This window comes from Actinia tenebrosa, unplaced genomic scaffold (assembly GCF_029948245.1).
Source record: "Actinia tenebrosa isolate PJP-AT-01 unplaced genomic scaffold, QUT_ActTen_1.0 PGA_scaffold4__44_contigs__length_22323623, whole genome shotgun sequence".
NCBI classification, from domain to species: Eukaryota; Metazoa; Cnidaria; class Anthozoa; order Actiniaria; family Actiniidae; genus Actinia; species Actinia tenebrosa.
The window spans coordinates 645765-666688 of NW_028292581.1; the positions used below are offsets into that span (position 1 = coordinate 645765).

At 36.7% G+C, this 20924-nt stretch overlaps 1 protein-coding gene across 4 annotated transcripts in view; it reads right to left on the bottom strand.

The window, feature by feature from the left end:
* Positions 1–20924, bottom strand: part of LOC116307126 (SPARC-related modular calcium-binding protein 1) — a 42766-nt gene that overhangs the window by 17223 nt on the left and 4619 nt on the right. The window lies entirely within an intron of this gene.

Here is a 20924-nt window from a genome sequence, read left to right on the forward strand (position 1 = left end):
TTTTCAATAAGATCGGCGTTGCGAATATACGAAGGAAAGATTATTTGCTATATTTTCAACTGTTCGGATCGAAGCGTGCAATCTCGTAGATGCCCGAACATACTTGCATGTCACTAATATTTGAACAATCTTAGTCATCAGATTACTCTGATAGATTTAATAGTAGCACTGTTTAACTAGTATACTTTGAACTACATGCACGTTTTGTTGTTAATGGGTACTAGGAACCGTACCGCTTTTTAAAGCTATAAAACTCCTATAAATTGACATATTTGAGGAGCACGAATTGTGATATCGTTGGCAAAATTTCTTTCAATAGAGCTTTTGCATAAGATCAATCTATAGCTACAGACATGCAAACATGCACTTTGCAACTTTAGATGTGCTGACTATTGGTTTTCATGATCACGTGCAGTTACATCATTTTATTGCTTTAACTCTTTTTCAAATTCTGAAATTCTGTGCGCCCTATAACGCAGGTTAAACGTTTCAGTGTTAACTTTATTAACAAAAAGTAGGTTTTCTTTGCTATATGATGTCACATTCCATGGGAAAAGGGTTGTATAAGCTTTTTCATAGTTTAAGAATCGATTCACTGCGCATGCGATTTTATCCCGAATTTCTCACCTTCTTTTGTTTAATTAAGAACAAAAGAAGGTTTAGACAAAAGAAGGTAAGAAATTCGAGATAAAATCGCATGCGCAGTGGAATCGATTCTTAAACTATGAAAAGGCTTATTGTATTCGCGTATTGTTTTAGAGCGCACGGAGTTTAAAACCGCCGCGGTTAATTGAAATAAAAAGATTAAGATAAAAAGGTCTGCATTACATAATAAAATGATGTTACTCAACGTGAAAATCCATATCTAAAGCCACGAAGTACAAATGTGCATGTCTACGGCTAAAGCTTGATCTTATTATCGAGAGAAGCTCTAATGACTTCATTGTTGGACTACTCTTAGTTTTCATATAAAAACTTTCTCAATCATGTTGGTGAAAAGCTTATTTAAATGAAGAGGGATTAACTAGGATTAATTACATACGGTAGCGTCTTGTTTACATGAAGGCATTTTGTTTACCAGAGTCACGGAGAAAAAAATCTTCATCAATAATCACCACCGCAAGTACAGCAGTGGCGCAAATCAACGGGGTCGAACTGAAAGCATGTTAAGGCGCCTCTGGCAGCCGCTATACAGTCTATGTATCGTATGACCCCGGAGCACAGCTCTAACCAGTTTAAATTAGTTAGGACTTATTTGGAAAATAGGAGGACCGGAAAAACCCTCGGAATCAGAAAGGGAGCTAAAAAACTGGGATTCTATTCCCGGACCTCATAGGTGAGACGCAAGTGTTTTCACACCGCGCCATCCTGAAGGCCGAGTCCGGATATTCTTCTCTGGATATTATGTAAGAGGCAAGAGTACTCTGGCTAGTGTTAGAGGGTAGCGCCTTGTTTGCATGAAGGTAGGATTACTTGTATTATAGTACACTCAACAAAATTACTCGACTGTGATTGGTCGTGAGGAGTACAATTATAGCGTTAATTGTACTCCGTAATAGTACCGAATTAAGTCGCTATGGCAACACGGCCAAAACAATGTCAAAACAATTCTTTTCTATCATTTTGTAGAGTGCTTACACTATGTCCATGAAATAAAATCTAAATAGTTACTACCTAACATTTTTTATTTAGCGACTATTAGTCACTATCACTCAACTGGAACAGTCTTGAGTATTTGGTCTCCCTTGTGTAATGTTACTAATTGTAATTACTATTGTTTTTTTACTGATATTTCACAACATATTGTAAACATTCAAATTACAAATATAAACTGATATAAATTGATATGCATTGGTCGATCTTCAGAAGACAACCTTCAATGCATATTCTATAGCGGACGCTAAATTTTTAAAAAAACTTGTCATTGCTTATCACCACCGCAAGTACAGCAGTGACGCAGCTCAAAGTGGGTCGAACTGAAAGCATGTGAAGGCGCCTCTGGGGCAGCCGCTATACAGTCCATGTATGACCCCGGAGCACAGCTCTAACCAGTTTGAATTAGTTAGGGTTGATTTGAGAGGAGGGAGGAAAAACAAGTGGACCGGAAAAACCCTCGGAGTTAGAAAGAGGACCAAGAACTCAGCTCACATGGGGCGACTGGGATTCGAACCCCGGACTTTTTTTCCACCACGCCATCCTAACTCCCCAATAGATTGCTATCATCCTGATACGTGAACGTCATATACAACTGCGTATCATCCGCATACATATGAAAAGACACGCAGTGTTTGCGGATGATATCACCCAGCGGAGAGACTTATAACAGATAAAGTACGGGGCCCAGCACAGAGCTCTGTGGGACCCCACAGTCCAGTTCTTTATCAATGGTTCTTCTTAGGAATAAAATCAGTAAATTCACATTTCAGATCGGCATTATTCAATGAGACAAAAAAGAAATTCACATCCTTATTATTGGTGAGCTGTATCCTAAGGGAGCGGTCATTAATTATTGCGGGGGGAAGGCCGGTAAATTTATGGGGAGTGCTGCGATTGTTTGGGCCCTCCATTAGGGAGGGCCAAAACTTTTTGGGCGCATGCTAGAGGGAGGGTCGCAATTTTCTGGGCCCCCATATAATCCACAAAAACCTCCTGTTCAATATGTATCCCACCTATAAGCTAGCTACAGAGTATAAGCCTCTGACTTTTTTGGTATGCAGACAAATTCTATTAATTTTATTAAAAACATTATTTATAAGAGTAATAACACGTCCAAACCATTTTTTCTTCATATGTATGTTTTGTGCTACACACTATAAACTCGCAAAAATGTAAAAATATCTATGATAAATTGTAATATAACGTATATATAAACTATCAAAAAATTGAGCTGCGATTGTTGTACTTTCATTGCTGCTACCATTTTCAACATCAACACTATCATGACCATCTATTAAAATGAACATCTAAATCCACATTCTTCGCCTTGATTATCAGGATTATTGTAATCAACATCATCATCATCACATACAACATTATCATAATTACCATAATCTAATCATAACTATTTTTATAAATCGGTATAAATATTGACACGTAAATTGTCTTTATTGTTATTATCATTATAAATTGCTCTCATCATCAACGCTGACATCATCACCATCATCGTCGTCGTCATCATCAACATCATCATCATCACCATCATCATCACTATCATCATTATTATCATCATAATTATCATAATCTGACCCTTGCTCTTCATCATCATTATCTACATAGTTTTTTCAACATTTATATCTTGATTCAATTCAAATGTTGTTTTGTTCTTTTATCCAGGTGAGGTGATGATTTAGATATAAGGGCTACTGCCCATTTTTCTCTCTCTTTTACCAAGTTTCATGATAATTGGATCCTGCAAATCTTGACGAGTACAAACATCGTCTCCTTGAACTGATGGGGCTATTTTCTTAAGTATTTGCACAGTTCTAGCATTTTTTCTAGCTATGTTCCTTTTTTGTTTTTCGATTGTTCTGTTTTTGTGCTCGCGATTTTCTCTTCATTACGGAAAAGCATATTTTCTGGAATGCTGTATATCTAGAGGAATATATAAAAGCTGCCGAATCAAAGAAGGGGAGTGTACCTGGGCATGGATACTGTAAAAAATTAGAAGACTTTATGAAGACCAATTATGACATTGGTGAATTGCACATGGAGTATGTAAGAGGAAGTTGTGCCAGAACGTTAGGTAAAGGTGTATATATTATATATAATATAAATAATAAAACAAAACAATTACTTCTAGGACAGCTCATGTGCTAGTTATTATAATTATTGTCAAAACGTTGCAACGTGCATGTCAATTATTATAAATTATATGCTATATGTGTAGTTTGCATATCACAAAATAAATAATTACAAACTGATAATAATTCTGTTTGGTAGGAACCTTGTGTGAGTTTTGTGAAGGTATGAAGTTAGAAGTTGAGAGAGTAAGGAGGCCTTATCCTGACTATGGCAGGGAGGGTCTGCACTACTGTGCATTGGAGGATACCCCAAGAGACAACAGGGAAGTAGACGACTATCAACCAAGAGTTGCGTTACGAAAGCTGTTTGCTGTTGGTATGAATATTAAGGAAGGTGTTCGGAATTGCATGTTATTTAACACATTTTTCTTTATAAATATCAATCAGTTTCTCATAATTTCAATTGATCTAAATTACAGGCAAACTGAATGATGAAGACGCAGTTGAGAAATTCAGCAAGAAGAACGTGGTTGAAAAACGGCTAGTAGCACAATACTTAGAACATCTTCATCATCTGGAGCCGAAAGAAAAAAAAGAGGGCAGAGACCAGAGAACTTACAAGGAAGGAAGAAAGGAAGAAATGTTTCAACGATTTTAATTGGGAGGGTTTATACAGGGATGGAGGTCTGAAAAAATTAAAGGTGTCAGTACTCGACATGTATATAGAAAACAAGTGACTAAAAATCTCCAGGGGAGCAAAAATAACCGAAAAAGTGGATGCTGTGACAATGGATATTGCTAGGTCACTTTTGCCAACTCAACAGCCTACTAATAATAGTGTTTACGAGACTGACGACAGTGATGATGATGACCAAGATAAGGATGATGATATAGTGGTTGAAGAGATTGGAAGCGATGACGATTTTCTTTCATTATTATCCTCTTCAGACACTGAAGATGAATTGCATCAAGAAGAAGAACAAATTGCTAGTCTGTTGAACACCACAAGATCAGGAAGAGTTTGCAGAACTTGGAGGGGGAGAGCAAGTGTTGTTGACTAAAATGTTTTTGGCATAACAACTAACTAAAACTACTAACTATTTTTACTATACTTTTTCATCATAACATTTTCAAACCGATGTATTTTATAAAGAATAAGTGCCTCGCAAGCAACCCCACATCAATCTAACTGCTATGTTTGCTTATAGTTTGCAACGTTCCAGATTTATATACAAAAATTAAAGCTATTTATAGGAGGGGAAGGGCTGTAATTTTTTGGGCTGTCTTGCCAGAGGGGGCCAAAATTTTTGGGTTCAAATTATGTGGTGCCAAAATTTTTGATCCCTAGTTTCAAATAATTTACCGGCCCTTCCCCCCCCCCCCCCCCCCCCCAATAATTAATGACCGCTCCCTAATGTTAGATACTTTATCAGAAAAGAAGTCTGCAAACATACCGACTGAACGCAGGCTACATCTTCTCTGCCAGGCAAAATGGGGGTTTTGTAGGTAAACTTTGGAAATTCAGTTTCATAGGTCTCGTTAATCTTTCTGAAGATGTTTTACGATCATCATAATGTAATGATACAAAGTCACTTAAAGCTTCTCGTGAGATTTTATTAAGATTTTGGCAACGAATTTAAGTTCGAAAGTTGTATATCTAACAGTTGGACTTCCAAAAAGTCACAATGCCACTAAGAAAATATCTCTGTAGAATTTGAACCTACTTGCTGCTGTAGCCAATGAAAGGAAGGAACCTTGAATGTTTTGAAACAATAATATAGAGGCGCAGTGCATTGAAATTGAATTGTAGCTCATTTGAATGTATTTGATATTAAAAAAAAAACTGTCAATCATTACATTTTTAGACGCACGCAAACAACAGGTGTAGGTAGATTGGAAAGTGGTGTACTGGTGTACTGCGTGAGCAATCACAAAAATCAATTCTATGACAGGTGTCGATCTCTAATCAATCTGAAGATGTAATCGTTAAATCATGATTGGCTGAAAGAATAAGTAAATTTCTAAGCGCGATACTCTAACGACGAGTATTACGATTGAAAATCTAAGAATTAAGCATAGCTGGAACTAAAGTTAATATATGAATATATTTATCGTAAATATATAGAAAAGATTACAAGGAACATTTCTATCATACGACTCTAAAGAATAATTCTAAAACAACTGAGCCGTAAAAACTGTAGGGCGTACCCAGGGGTACAAATGCTAATGAGAGGAGCTAAGAGGTTCACATGTGAATTCAATGCATACCAATATCTAAACTTGCACGTGATGGTAGCCGATATTTTTATATAGCTAATGGACTGGAGATTAATGATTTTCGTCTCGTTCACATGACATAAGCAGTGGTAATTAGAAAACGTATGTCTTACTTAGCTCGTCTGTAAAGACATTCATTTTCTCTCTCATACATTAACATAATTGGCTGTTAGGCTACATATTCACATCTAAAAGATAGACATTAGTGCTACTTTACTCGCTGCCAAGAAGTTGATTTTGACGATTTTCTGCGGATTTCTCAAAAACTCGAAACTTTTTACTTTTATTTTTGAGATTTGTGCTATGCAAATTCAATAAATTATTATTATTAATGGCGAAAATAAAATTGATAGGTCACGGGACTAGATTTTCTATAATAAGCCTTTGAATACGGTAAACTCGTGTCTGACAAAATTGAAATCTTTGAACACAGGAAGGCCGGTCACAATTTCGGTACTAACTTGCGCACTAAGATGTGCGCAGAACAGATGCGCACGAAAGCGCAAGCGTATAACCTAAACTTTTGTCACATAGATCGATTGTCAGTTCATTTATATTAATGTTCGACTAACCTATGTAGAATATAGAAACAAGGACAAGACTGAACTATTAGTTATGAGTGCCCATCATCGCCCAGCTACATCGATAAAGCACATATCAGTCCCTAGTGAACGGGTTCGGCCGCCCTAGCTCCTCAGCAAGGAACACTGGTGTCAAATTTGATTAGCATATGCTCTTGATGTCACTTACTGTACTTATTTTACTGTACTGAAGGTAAATTTGCATAACTTGTTAAAGAGAGTAATTTTGCTAACGAAGAGACGCCAGTGCTGCTTGGCACGGATAGTACAGCGGTAAATAGTGTCGTACAGCTGATTCAAACCAGAAATACCGTTGGTTGGACGTGATGAATATATTCATACCGTACGGCTGATTCAAACCAGAAAGACCGTTGGTTGGAAAGGATATTTACTTTTAAAGAAAAGTGAACCCTATATTTAGTATCTATTTAGAAACAAACATATATACTTATTTCATTAAAGTTAGTCACCTGAAAAAATAAAAAGCTGAGGCCGACAAGGATTATAGGTAGATACATTTTACATCTTTTAACCGCTTGATAACTGTTCATGGACTTGCTCATCTTTTAGCAGTTATAATCTCACCTCTCCTGAGCATCCTCAAGCTGCAGTTTGTATCAAAGAAAGCTTTACTTGTTTGAAATGAATTGTTTCCCATGATCCTCAGTGGTCTCAGCTTTCCTGGTTTTTGGTGACTATTAAACTTTATTGAAATAAGTATATCAATTCAATTCGAAATCTACGGATAACTGAAAGAAACAAACATGCTAATTGGTTATTTCTTATCATCCATAACTAAGATGAGAGACAAATAAGCTCGCGTGCTCTTTCATTTGATTGTTTTAATCACTAATAACGAGTAGTTTTTATCGTTTTTGTTATTGTAAAAAAAAAAAACATATTGACAACAGATTTTTATGTGTTTGTCCTTTTATTCTCCGTTTTCATGTTACGTCATCTGGTGGACTTTAACAAAAGACTTCTCATTATGTACTTTTGTACTTGTCCACCAGCATGGCCTCCATGTCTTGATTGAAAACCACCAATTGACGATACATTTCGTCATCACATTGTCAAAGTAGTATGCGGATCAGTATGTTTGACAATGTGATGATGCAGTTTATCGCAAATAAGAGGACAGACACATACAAAAATGATGTCAATTTGTTAAATTGTTTATATAAGGGCGTTTTTGGGATTGCGCACCTTATGGCTGCCTTTTCCTTAGCTCTCTCGGGTTTTTTTTATTTTTTATTTTCTCTTTAGTTTTCAAGATTTAAAAATATATTTCTTATTTATCAGAACTAGATATGTTAACCTATTCAAGAAGGACGCTATTTTCCCTAAGATATTGTTGGAAAGAACCGTTTAAGCATCAATTCCTTTGGCACAATGAAGCTACATCCAAACTGGTTCCTAATGGCATTTGGAACGTCCTGAAAACTACCGGTATTATCAAACCAAAAATCGTGGCGGAATTCTGAAGAACCAGACGACAAATATTAAGATACTACCAAAATCTACAACATATGTAAATTGAAAAAAAAATTCTACGCATTTTGACTGCTTCGCACGGATTGAAAGTTTCATTAATCCTCATCACTAACTGTTACTCATATGCTTTGAATTCAGAAAGGCTAAAGAAAGTCATATTTGATGGCCATGAATTTTTTCTGCATTTCTTCGATGTTTTTAGCTTTTTTTCGAAATGTTTCTTCGATACCTTAGGTGTCCCTATAGCGCGTGTCTTTTTCTTGCTGACAAGGCCCTTGACTACAACCCACGTGACTACAGCCCACGTGACTACAACCCACGTGACTACCCCTTCTCCCGAGCTCAAATACGTGTAGGAATTCCAAGAATGAATCGACCATGGCACCTTGTTTTGATACGATCGGTTCAGGTACTTATACATTCTGGAAAAGTTTCCTGGAAACTGAACACCGAATCACTTCATGAATTTGGGGAAAACTTTGTGAAAAAACCTTCAAAAAAACTTCAACTCGTTCAAGATCGCAGAGCTTGCAAAGACACAAGCCTAGGTATCGTCAAAAGCAGTGTATAACCCTATATTGCTGTAGTCGGGCTTGCCTGCGTACTATTACCCACACTGTGGCTACAGTCAAGTCAGGCTACACTAGTACCAATGCTCTTATTTCTTTCTGTTTTGTGTGCCGTGTGTGAGCTGAGTGTGCTGAAATGGTATCATATTTTTGGCTTAAATATATTATAGTCTATCTCTTAGAGTAACATCAGTAAATCCGTGAAACTTTAGTAATACTAAATAGCACAATTTCATGCAACTTCCATTGTTTTCTATTGTTTAATTAGCACTATTTTGTACTATTTAGTAATTAGTGTTTCACGGATTAATTGTTTGCAATCTACTACTTTGCATTATTATTCTATAGCTTTATCATCATTATCATTCGTTTTCCTTTTTTTTTTTCTTTTTTCTTTTTCTTTTCGTTTCATAATCATTTCTTTAGGTTTTGGCATATTATATAGTTAGTATTCTGTACATTTTTTATAATTTGATGTAAATTCAATTCTAAAAAAAACCTTGGGGATAAATTAATAAATCTTACTGGTATTAGTCTATTGTATTAGAGTAAATGGTTTAAACCACTGTTGATTTTTTTCCGTATTGTATTGTCAGCCATACAAAAAAAGCAGGGAGGGTACAATCCCTGGACCATAAAAAGTTACTATCAGTTCCAGTTCATCTTACAAACTTCCTTCCTTCCTTTTATAATTTCGCCAGGGGGAACATAATAGTATGTTAACAAGGCTGTACAATGAAATTTGAGAAAGATAAGAAGACAAACCGCAATAAAGTTACTTCTAGGCAACCAAGCAACGCAAGGAGAGCTCGCGAACTTGAGTGGCAGAACAGATTACAGTTGTTAGATGAAGAACATAGAAGACTTCAACATGATAACAACATGCTAAGAGAACAACATATGAGACTTTTGAAGATTGTAGACAAGCTGATCATGAAATCTGGTTATCACAATTGAGTGTAGGGTTTATTAAAGTTTATTCAGTGTAAATTGTTATAAGAATTCTTGTTGAAAAAATAAGTCTGTAGCCAAGTACTCGCTAAGTTCGATTCCATTGCTTTCTCCTCTTTTCGGTTGGTTTATTTTAAGTGATTTACAAATGCATGTGGAAATGAATTGAGACTTACCATGCTTTAAAGGGGGGGAATAAGGAAACATCTGCCAAGCAAGGTAATTGCCGAGACTAAGCCTTGTCTTAATGTCTTAATTAATTGTCTGCAAACTTTCACACTTTTTGAAGGGTAAACATTTTTATGATAAGTTTTATCCTGAGCGATATTTTGACCCAGACTGACAGTGAGAAGCCCGATTTCTAGGTTTGCATTTTGCGCGTAGTAGTCAACTTTAAAAGAATTATGATGAAAAAGTTACGGTCAGAACCTCTTGAAAATGGGCACAACTAAGGTACCAAAAAATCAAAACATAATAGTTAATAGCGCAGCGCACTGATTCTAAAAATAGCTTAGTAAAGATTCGGACAAACATTGCATTCTGTTTAACCGCTACGAGGATTATACGAACCGATTTTATTATTTTTACTTACATAATAACCCATGTAAACTAAGATCAACTGCGATCGGCTGGGAAAATTATCTGCTGAAAGTAAACTTGTAAGTTTGTTTGTCCGAATTTCGCCTTCGTCTTCGTTGTTATGACGTCACGGTTGCGCTGCGCTATTAATGGAGTGGAATGATTCCGCTCCATTAACTATGATCAAAATGTGTGTTTTGTTGGTTTATTGATTGACAACGTGGTTTCCTATTTATGATGTCGAATATCAACTTGCTCATTTTAAAAATATTCACGTTTCGGACTTTTGACTCTTGTTGGTACGTACAGAGCCACTAATATGCAACGGTCGTTACTTGAATAAGTACACAAGGCTTATAGTTCAAAATCCCTTTGACCTTTGCGGAGTTGAACAACAAATTTGCATTCAATTTTGTAGTAAATGTATGATCCGATATTTTAGTATTTCGAAGTTATTCCTTTCAATTTTTGGTCCTGCCTGGGAGTACTTTGAGTAACCTCGACCCTGGACATTTTACCCTCGACGAAGTGCCTTCAACCCTCGACCAAAATGCAGACTTGGCATGAATGGCTTAATGTTTAAGAGACAAAAAGATTGATTGACATTTACCCTGAAGTTCGTAGGTTATTTATTCTCGCTCCGGCGTTTGCTGTCGTGAAGGGAAGTCGCGAGACATAAGTCTTTTAATTAGACTACTTGGCGAGATATTCAAAAATATTTTCATGAATAAGGACTAAATTAAGGATTAAGGACCGATATTTATATGTATTCTTGCTTTATTCGCAAGATTTAAAGAAAAACTTATGGAGGTATAGTAACTTGATATTCCATTAATGCGGCGAATAATCTCGATTGTTTTCAAGCGTAGCTGATTATCGAGGTTCGAGGGTACCAAGTTGAGGGTACCAAGAATAGTTTTACGTTTTATTTTAAAAAAATTGGTTAAAAATTAAAAATTATATTTTAGGAAAATCAACAATAGCTAACCATTGCAGTGGCGGATCCAGGATTTTTCAAAGGGGGGTTCCGTTTCTTAAACTGTGTATAATTCTCTTTTGTTTAGGGCATATTGTAAAATATTGACTGGACTGGACTGGACTGGACTGGACTGGACTCGAAATCTGTAAAACATGGACTGGACTGCAATCGAAATCTGTAAAACATGGACTGGACTCGAAATCTGTAAAACATGGACTCAAAATAATAAGCTTAAATAACCGGAAATGACTTCACGACTTCAGCTTATTATCTGTAAGCTTGATTATACATTGGAAAAAATTGCCCATACATTTGGAATATTTGCTCTTTTCGGTCTTTTTCCTCTCTTTCCAGAGCAATAGGTCGTCCTTAAAAGTAAAGTTATATAGCACAAGTAAACTGCGTGACACAACATCCTAAATGACCCGTAAATCTTCTGTTCTTTCGCTAACTACCGTAGTTAGCTTGTTTTCGAGGCTACGAAACCTAAGAAACCATAAGAGGCAAATGGGGGGGGGGGGGGGGGGGGGTGCAGGCATATACGGTATTTGCTATACGCGTATTTTTTGTCAAACATCGACTAAACAAAAGAGAATTATACACAGTTTAAGAAACGGAACCCCCCTTTGAAAAATCCTGGATCCGCCACTGCAATGGTTAGCTATTGTTGATTTTCCTAAAATATAATTTTTAACCAATTTTTTTTAAAAATAAAACGTAAAACTATTCTTGGTACCCTCGACTTGGTACCCTCGAACCTCGATAATCAGCTACGCTTGAAAACAATCGAGATTATTCGCCGCATTAATGGAATATCAAGTTACTATACCTCCATAAGTTTTTCTTTAAATCTTGCGAATAAAGCAAGAATACATATAAATATCGGTCCTTAATCCTTAATTTAGTCCTTATTCATGAAATTTTTTTTGAATATCTCGCCAAGTAGCCTAATTAAAAGACTTATGTCTCGCGACTTCCCTTCACGACAGCAAACGCCGGAGCGAGAATAAATAACCTACGAACTTCAGGGTATCAATCTTTTTGTCTCTTAAACATTAAGCCATTCATGCCAAGTCTGCATTTTGGTCGAGGGTTGAAGGCACTTCGTCGAGGGTAAAATGTCCAGGGTCGAGGTTACTCAAAGTACTCCCAGGCAGGACCAAAAATTGAAAGGAATAACTTCGAAATACTAAAATATCGGATCATACATTTACTACAAAATTGAATGCAAATTTGTTGTTCAACTCCGCAAAGGTCAAAGGGATTTTGAACTATAAGCCTTGTGTACTTATTCAAGTAACGACCGTTGCATATTAGTGGCTCTGTACGTACCAACAAGAGTCAAAAGTCCGAAACGTGAATATTTTTAAAATGAGCAAGTTGATATTCGACATCATAAATAGGAAACCACGTTGTCAATCAATAAACCAACAAAACACACATTTTGATCATAGTTAATGGAGCGGAATCATTCCACTCCATTAATAGCGCAGCGCAACCGTGACGTCATAACAACGAAGACGAAGGCGAAATTCGGACAAACAAACTTACAAGTTTACTTTCAGCAGATAATTTTCCCAGCCGATCGCAGTTGATCTTAGTTTACATGGGTTATTATGTAAGTAAAAATAATAAAATCGGTTCGTATAATCCTCGTAGCGGTTAAACAGAATGCAATGTTTGTCCGAATCTTTACTAAGCTATTTTTAGAATCAGTGCGCTGCGCTATTAACTATTATGTTTTGATTTTTTGGTACCTTAGTTGTGCCCATTTTCAAGAGGTTCTGACCGTAACTTTTTCATCATAATTCTTTTAAAGTTGACTACTACGCGCAAAATGCAAACCTAGAAATCGGGCTTCTCACTGTCAGTCTGGGTCAAAATATCGCTCAGGATAAAACTTATCATAAAAATGTTTACCCTTCAAAAAGTGTGAAAGTTTGCAGACAATTAATTAAGACATTAAGACAAGGCTTAGTCTCGGCAATTACCTTGCTTGGCAGATGTTTCCTTATTCCCCCCCTTTAAAGCATGGTAAGTCTCAATTCATTTCCACATGCATTTGTAAATCACTTAAAATAAACCAACCGAAAAGAGGAGAAAGCAATGGAATCGAACTTAGCGAGTACTTGGCTACAGACTTATTTTTTCAACAAGAATTCTTATAACAATTTACACTGAATAAACTTTAATAAACCCTACACTCAATTGTGATAACCAGATTTCATGATCAGCTTGTCTACAATCTTCAAAAGTCTCATATGTTGTTCTCTTAGCATGTTGTTATCATGTTGAAGTCTTCTATGTTCTTCATCTAACAACTGTAATCTGTTCTGCCACTCAAGTTCGCGAGCTCTCCTTGCGTTGCTTGGTTGCCTAGAAGTAACTTTATTGCGGTTTGTCTTCTTATCTTTCTCAAATTTCATTGTACAGCTTTGTTAACATACTATGTTCCCCCTGGCGAAATTATAAAAGGAAGGAAGGAAGTTTGTAAGATGAACTGGAACTGATATAGAGTTGATTCTATCACTCTCTTTGTTGTTTGAAAGATGAACTGGAATGATTCTATTACTCTCTATATTGTCTCTTTTAATGGTCCAGCGATTGTACCTTCCCTGTTTTTTGTGTGCCTAACAATACAATACGATTAAAAAGTCAAAAATGGTTTCGGCCATTTACAATACAATTAAGCTTTCTTAATTTATCCCCAAGAGGTTTTTTTAAGAATTGATAAAAAATATATAAAACCGACTGTAGCCTGCCTGTAGCGTTCGGATGCTCACAGGCAAGCCCGACTACAGCAATATAGGGTTATGCACTACTTTTGACGATACCTGTGTCTTTGCAAGCTCTGCGATCTTGAACGAGTTGAAGTTTTTTTGAAGGTTTTTTCACAAAGTTTTCCCCAAATTTATGAAGTGATTCGGTGTTCAGTTTCCAGGAAACTTTTCCAGAATGTACCTGAACCGATCGGATTGTGGGTTGTAGCCACGTGGGCTGTAGTCACGTGGGTTGTAGTCAAGGGCCTTGTCAGCAAGAAAAAGACGCGCGCTATAGGGACACCTAAGGTATCGCAGAAACACTTCGAAAAAAAGCTAAAAACATCGAAGAAATGCAGACAAAATTCATGGCCATCAAATATGACTTTGTTTAACATTTCTGAATTCAAAGCATATGAGCAAGAGTACCTAAACAGATCAGATTTAAGCTGGAGAGAATTCACGTGGGTTGTAGTCAATTGTCTTGTCAGTAATACAATCCTGCCAAGTTTCGTGGTCACAGCTTTTATGGCAGCGGAGAAACTGGCAAAGGGGCCCCAAGAGGAGTGTAGGGTCATTTTTTTAGAATGAATTTCACTAGTATTTGAAAAAGAAAGAGAGTTGACCAGAAGATCTTTTGACATCAGTTGACCCAGTGATAGAAGTCACTTAGTGCACGGGGCAAAATGCCATCAAATTCATCAAGTGACCATCAAGTATATGTTGATAACAAATCATTCGAGAGTAAATCGTAAAAAGCCGGAATAATGCATTGACAATCGCAGCCTATTAAATATAATAATCGTGCAACCATGCTGGGTATATCTCTTCAATGTAAAAACAATAAAACATATGTCTCAAAGCTACTGTATAAACTTAGCACTCGCTTTCTTTGAAGAAGTCTGGTTTTAGTTGTCTGTCAATCATACTGTTAAACAGCATTCCTAAAACCACTTGCAACTCGGAAAAATATTGATTTTGGTGTCTACTGCATATTAATAAGCAGTAGACACTTAGCCTGCGTAGCAGGCGTTCTTTTGCTATTAGACACTATGCCATCGAGTTTACCGGGATATAATTCATATCCTATTTAACTAGCAAAAAATATAGTTAAATGACATATGATATAACTGACATAAAGTTCATCCCGGTGTAAGGGTTGTAAAACTTCGGATTACTTTCGGATCCCACGTGCGCAGCTAGCGGCGCATGGCGAGGATAGCCGATGTTATCCGAAGTCCAACGTACTGGCTGGTCAACTTGGCTGCTCTGTTTGCGACTGATAACGACTTTTTATCAACTGGGAAACGTTTGACCAACGTATCAAACCATGATTCGGCAGGATTCAGTGATTTCTACAAGGTAATCGCAGCCATTTTTGTAGTGAATTTTATCTGTTTTTTTGGAACAAGTTTAAGGCACACAGGTTTCGTGGAATGTGTCAAGTCAGTTGTTTAATTAAAGAGCTTTCAGGTATTTGCAATATCTAGAAAGAATTTATCGCAAAGAAAACGACCACTGAATTGGCGTGTTTGTGCTACACGAAGCATGTCAACAATGTCGCTCATGAACGATTGTTACAGAACCGATGCAATGTGAAACTGACTCAGATTGTTACAGTGACAATATTTGAGCATTTTAAAGGGATAACTGAGCTCCGCACTAAGCAGAATATTAATCCCCGAATACCTACAAGTGAATATTTTACATATACATGATTCAAAAATGTTGCTGTGTATTTATCAGCAGTAGACACATGTGCTCATCGACTACGTATTTTTTTTTTCTTTTCTTTTTTTTTTTTTTCTTTTCTTGACGCATATGAGTGGTTGAATTCTCTCTAAATACATTTTTTTAACTTTACATTTATTTCACATATTGCTTCGTTTTTGCAGAAGAAGTTGTCTTTCGTTTCTATCAATTAGTATTAATAAGCATCAATTTATAGTATCAATTAGCATCAACTGGTATCAAATAGTGTCAATTGCGTAACAATTAGTATGAATTGAATATCGATTTGTATCAATTGATCTCCCTCACCTTCCGGCTATCACTGTTATCAATTGAACTTTGACCAATGATGGATTTGATTAATTGACTACGTCGGGCCTATTGGAATTTTGCCTATTGATGGTTTTCACGGCGGCCATGTTGGAGGAACTTAACAAAAGAATTGTCAATGAATTCCTCCAACATGGCCGCCGTGTCTTTTGTTATTTAATTCTCTTGGGAATGGTTGAAAACCATCAATAGTTTACATAGCTCTTATTAACCGGGTGCGAGCTCCGTACCGTGCGCTAAGTGGGGAAAACGAGGATCCATAACTTACGGTACGGACCGAGCATATTTATCATATGGCACGGCATTGAGATTAAAAAGAGACGGAGCTACAAAAAGTAAAATCGACAGACGCATGTCAAACGATAACTGCATTGGAAGGGCTTCCTGCATGTACGTTCCACAAGTCATGTATGTTTGAGTCGCTCAGAAAGAGAGATTTTAGTTTATTTTTGAATGAATTTAGCGATAATTTAAAAAATGAGGCTTTCATTTCATACAAAACATGTAAATGTAAAGCAAAAATGTCGTACAAAATCGCTCAACTAGTACTACGCAGAGCCTTGATCGAATGAGTTGTCGCTTATAATAAGTTTAACATAAAATGTTGTGACTTTCAGATTCCTTATAATTTTAGACTAAAATAAGTTATCTTTAATAATTTATCAAATTTTTCGGTGATTTTAATCTAGAAATATTTTTTTGTAACGAAGATTTGAATGTTTTAAAAGATCAAAAATACACTCAGTGAACCATTTCATTTTTCGGTCCGTACCGTAAGTTATGGACCGCAAATTGACCAATCATAGCGCGTGAAATTACCTTGCATATAATGAACTTATTTATAGAATAGATACTAAGACAGGCTTCTTGCAACTGATGATGTTTAAACTTATCTTGCAGAGATGAATCCTTAGGAAAAAATTGAAAACTAGGCAATGTAGTAAAATGTACGCACTGTACATTTTCGTACTAGACAATTTTCCACAACTCATTTCCAAAGTATTTCTATAACGTGTCCATACTATGGAATTCATTTTTATGCTATGAAATCAGTTTGGAAATGAACCAACGTATGGAAATTGGAATTCAAACTACTTATTTCCTGCACACTGATTTTTTGTAGAATTTCCAAAATATTGAAGAAGACAATTTCTTCCAGCGTCACATTTACAAATGGTGGTCAACTGAAATGAATCAGAATCAAAAAACATGAATGAATTTCGGAACGAGAGGAGGCAGAAAGCCTGGGCTAACACGTCTATACCAAGGCTTACACCATTCAATGGCCTCTTAATCTTTTGATATTAAATTCGACAATTTACCACTTTCCAAACACAAACGGCATTCAACTTAGTTTACGAGGTTCAAATTTCAAAAATCTCGAAGCCTCGATTTAATGTACGACAGTGAGCCGGCCGACGTAGGGAAAGTGTTGAGCGATGAATGAATTGTGGAGCAATAACTGAAATGAGACAAGGCAGAAAATATTGACTGACATGGCTCTGCAGATCTAAATTATTGACGATGGCTCCATAGTACCCAACTACGGATAGTGGCCATGAATAAACGACGAGTGACATCAAAATCCAATTTAAAGCCTGTTAACATGTTGACCGGTTATGAAACAGTGGACATCTAAGCAAGTTCAAGTTGAAACTGAATACCAATGAACGTTTATACAAAACCTAGGTTCTACGTTTTGGGCGTTACACCACTGAAATTTTACATTTAACTAAGGGGCTGTTTATAAGGCCCGCTCTGCCGAGATAAATTTTTGATTGCGTTTATATTTCAGCCCGCTTACCAGGAAGAAATCAGTCACGCGATCGTCAAGCCTCGTTTGCATACGAATTCGCATGCGCAGTAGGAAAATAATAAGTCCGGTAACCGGGCTAGCTCGTTTATATGAGAATTGTTGTAACCCGCTTGCCGAGATATCGGTACCTTTCAACCGAGCAAGCGAGCTAGCCCGTTTCCCCATATAAACGCAAAGGTATTTTTACAACGAAAATAGGCCAAGCCGAGAGCTCGGCAAGCGAGCAAGCCCGTTTTCCCATATAAACGTTTACCCAAAAATACACCCCCTTTTTAAAGCTAGAGACTCTAGGATCGGTTCATGAATTCGTTTCATGAATTTGTTGCGTGCAATAATTCTGTTGCGAAAGCAAACCTAAGGAGCTCTTTAATTATCAACGCCGATGACACAATGCAGACTTTTCCAAAACTCTAAAACAAACACAAGTGTTTTATATTAGAACCACTACTCAGGGAACAAAGTCTTACTTATGAAAAGCGAAGTAGAAATACAAGTAGAAATGGAAAGGGAATCTTGAACCAGGGAGGTTTGCAGAAGACTGCCAGTGGAACAACGCGAAGAAAAACAAGTGGTTCCTCTCCAATGTGTCGACGAAGCCGGATATCAAATCCGAGCAATTCACTTACGAATTCAAGTGCCAAGTGAAGACACTGTTAGCAAATGAACGGTTTATGCTTCATGACGTCCAGTCTGTTATTAATTTCAGGTCTAGAAATGTACAATGTACAAATGTACTGAGAGCTTAGAATATGCCGTTATTATTTCATGTTTTTCCCTATGGATATTAGTAAGAAAGTCCCAAAAAGCGATAAATGATCAAAAGAATTTTACACTTACAACTAATTACATAGTTTCGTAGTGTTAACTGGATTAAAAAAGTTCTGTACCATTCAGAAGAAAAGATGAAAAACGGAGTTCTGGGTAATTCTTTGATGATTGCGACGTATTGGAACGTACTTCCAACGGCCTTAGTAGTGGATTTATGAAGAAAGGGGTTTTCTAATGCACTTGATGTACTGTGCTGTAGAATCTGACAAAGGGGGAAAAAATACTACCTACTAAAAATACTAACTACGAGTCAAGTCTACTAAGGCGACCACGATGATAGTGAATTTAGAAAGGCTGCATGTGATTTGAGTGAAGCCCAAAATATAATGATAACTCAATAACTTTCAGTTATCTGCAAACAACGACAACTTTATAAGTCACCCTTGTCTAGCCTCCCTTCACCTCGAATACCTTGACTCTCCCGGGGTTGTGAAGGAGAGAGAGGCCACCGTATATTGAATATTGAAGTTTGATTTCCTGCCAATGGAACACTAAGCAAAAAAAAAAAAAAAAAAACGACAAAGATTAAATAGTCAATGGACAGAGTTTTAGTTGATGAAATGTTAATGCCTTGGGCATTATGCCGTGGGCGTAGATACTGTACTCAATAACCCAAGTGGATTCAGTTGGTAGGCAAATGCGGTACCGACTTTGACATAATATTTGTCATAAGTCAAGAACAATGGTTATTTAACTAATTGAGCTTTAAAAACCTTAATGGCAACAAGAATTCCGGAAGTACGTTTAGGATACCGGATATTACTTGAAATTTTTTTTTACAGCTTTAAATACGTTGATAAGTATACCATTGATTTTGCCAGGAGAAAACTGAAGATTTCTACATGTTTCTAGTAAGGTCGCTGACGTTATTTTCACTTTTACTCGTTATATTTCAAAAAATCTCCCACTTTGGCATAAATGATAACAAATCTTATCAAACTGGAAATTTCTTAAATGACTGAGTCAAACGCTACAAAACTTTGACCGCGTTTCTGAAATACCATTCCGTCGCTCCTCGTCACCAGTTCCTGTAGATAAGAACGAGCGAACGACATGGAGCAAAATGGCAAGTCCTTATCAACTGCATCGTTGTAATTAACTAAGGCACATCATTTCATTTCCTCTGAGGCCAGAGGCGCTCCTATTTAAAGCGACAATAGTTCTATAAATAAACAAGGATTAAAAAACTTGGTCATGAAACAGCACTCGAGATGAACAGTTTCTGTGTTCGGGTGAGGACATTTTAAGGGGATTCGGTGAAAATTGGTGCAATGCACCTCGAAGGGGACCTATCATTGTGCAGCCTCACCAGCCTGCGGGCAAAATCTCAAATAACAATACAATAAGTGTCAATACTATATAGACTATGTAATGTTCTGTGTCTGTAACCATTAATGAATGCTGTATTAGCTTATAAATTGATTTTTTTCCAGGAGTCTAGCTTTTAGCTTGCACGAGAGAGTACAGAAAACATAAAGTGGCCATAGGCAAGTGACCTACGTGTAGCAGTGCATGTTACCATATATTAGAGTACATGAAGTTATCAATGATAATCAGTGTTGGTCATATACAAAGTAGAAAGATCTTGAACAGAGATTAGACTATAAAAAAGAATCAAAAATAAAGGTGTTTGGGGATACTAGAAATGAACTGTTAAACCACAATTAAAATTGAGTTATCTACCGAATTTCTAAGTTCAGTTTAGTATAGCATGGTCACCATCACAATAATAGTTGCCATCGTGCACTCACTATGCATAACTATTCTCGTGATCATTTAATAATATTTTTCTGTCGAGTTCCGATGCTTTACCTTTAGGTCATAGCACGCGAACATTGGCAGAACAAAAATAATTGTCGTATAAATGAAAACAATAATTCCGGACATGACCAGGGTATGTTTATACCACATAGCGCTATGAAAACTGAAATCAGGTTGAAAAGGTTATCTACAGAAGAAAGATAACCAATGCTCCCCCTCGGGGGGAAATCACTCTAAGTTGTTTGCACTTTATAGTTGATTCAGTTTCATATGTATATCTTTATCCATAAAAACAATATCATATCATATGGACGAAGGTCGAGTGAGCGAGCTATGTTTGTGATGTTTCTACGCGCGCGCACGTTACTCGTACGATCATCGTTCTTTTGGAGATTAGTCTCGGTAAACTTTAATTGAAATTTTACTTTTTAAGTCTGTAAAAACCTCTCCAAGACTGGTGTTCAGCCTAGCTTACGACAAAAGACATCAACAATGCTCTTAGCTTTTCCACAACCTTCCTATTTTTATT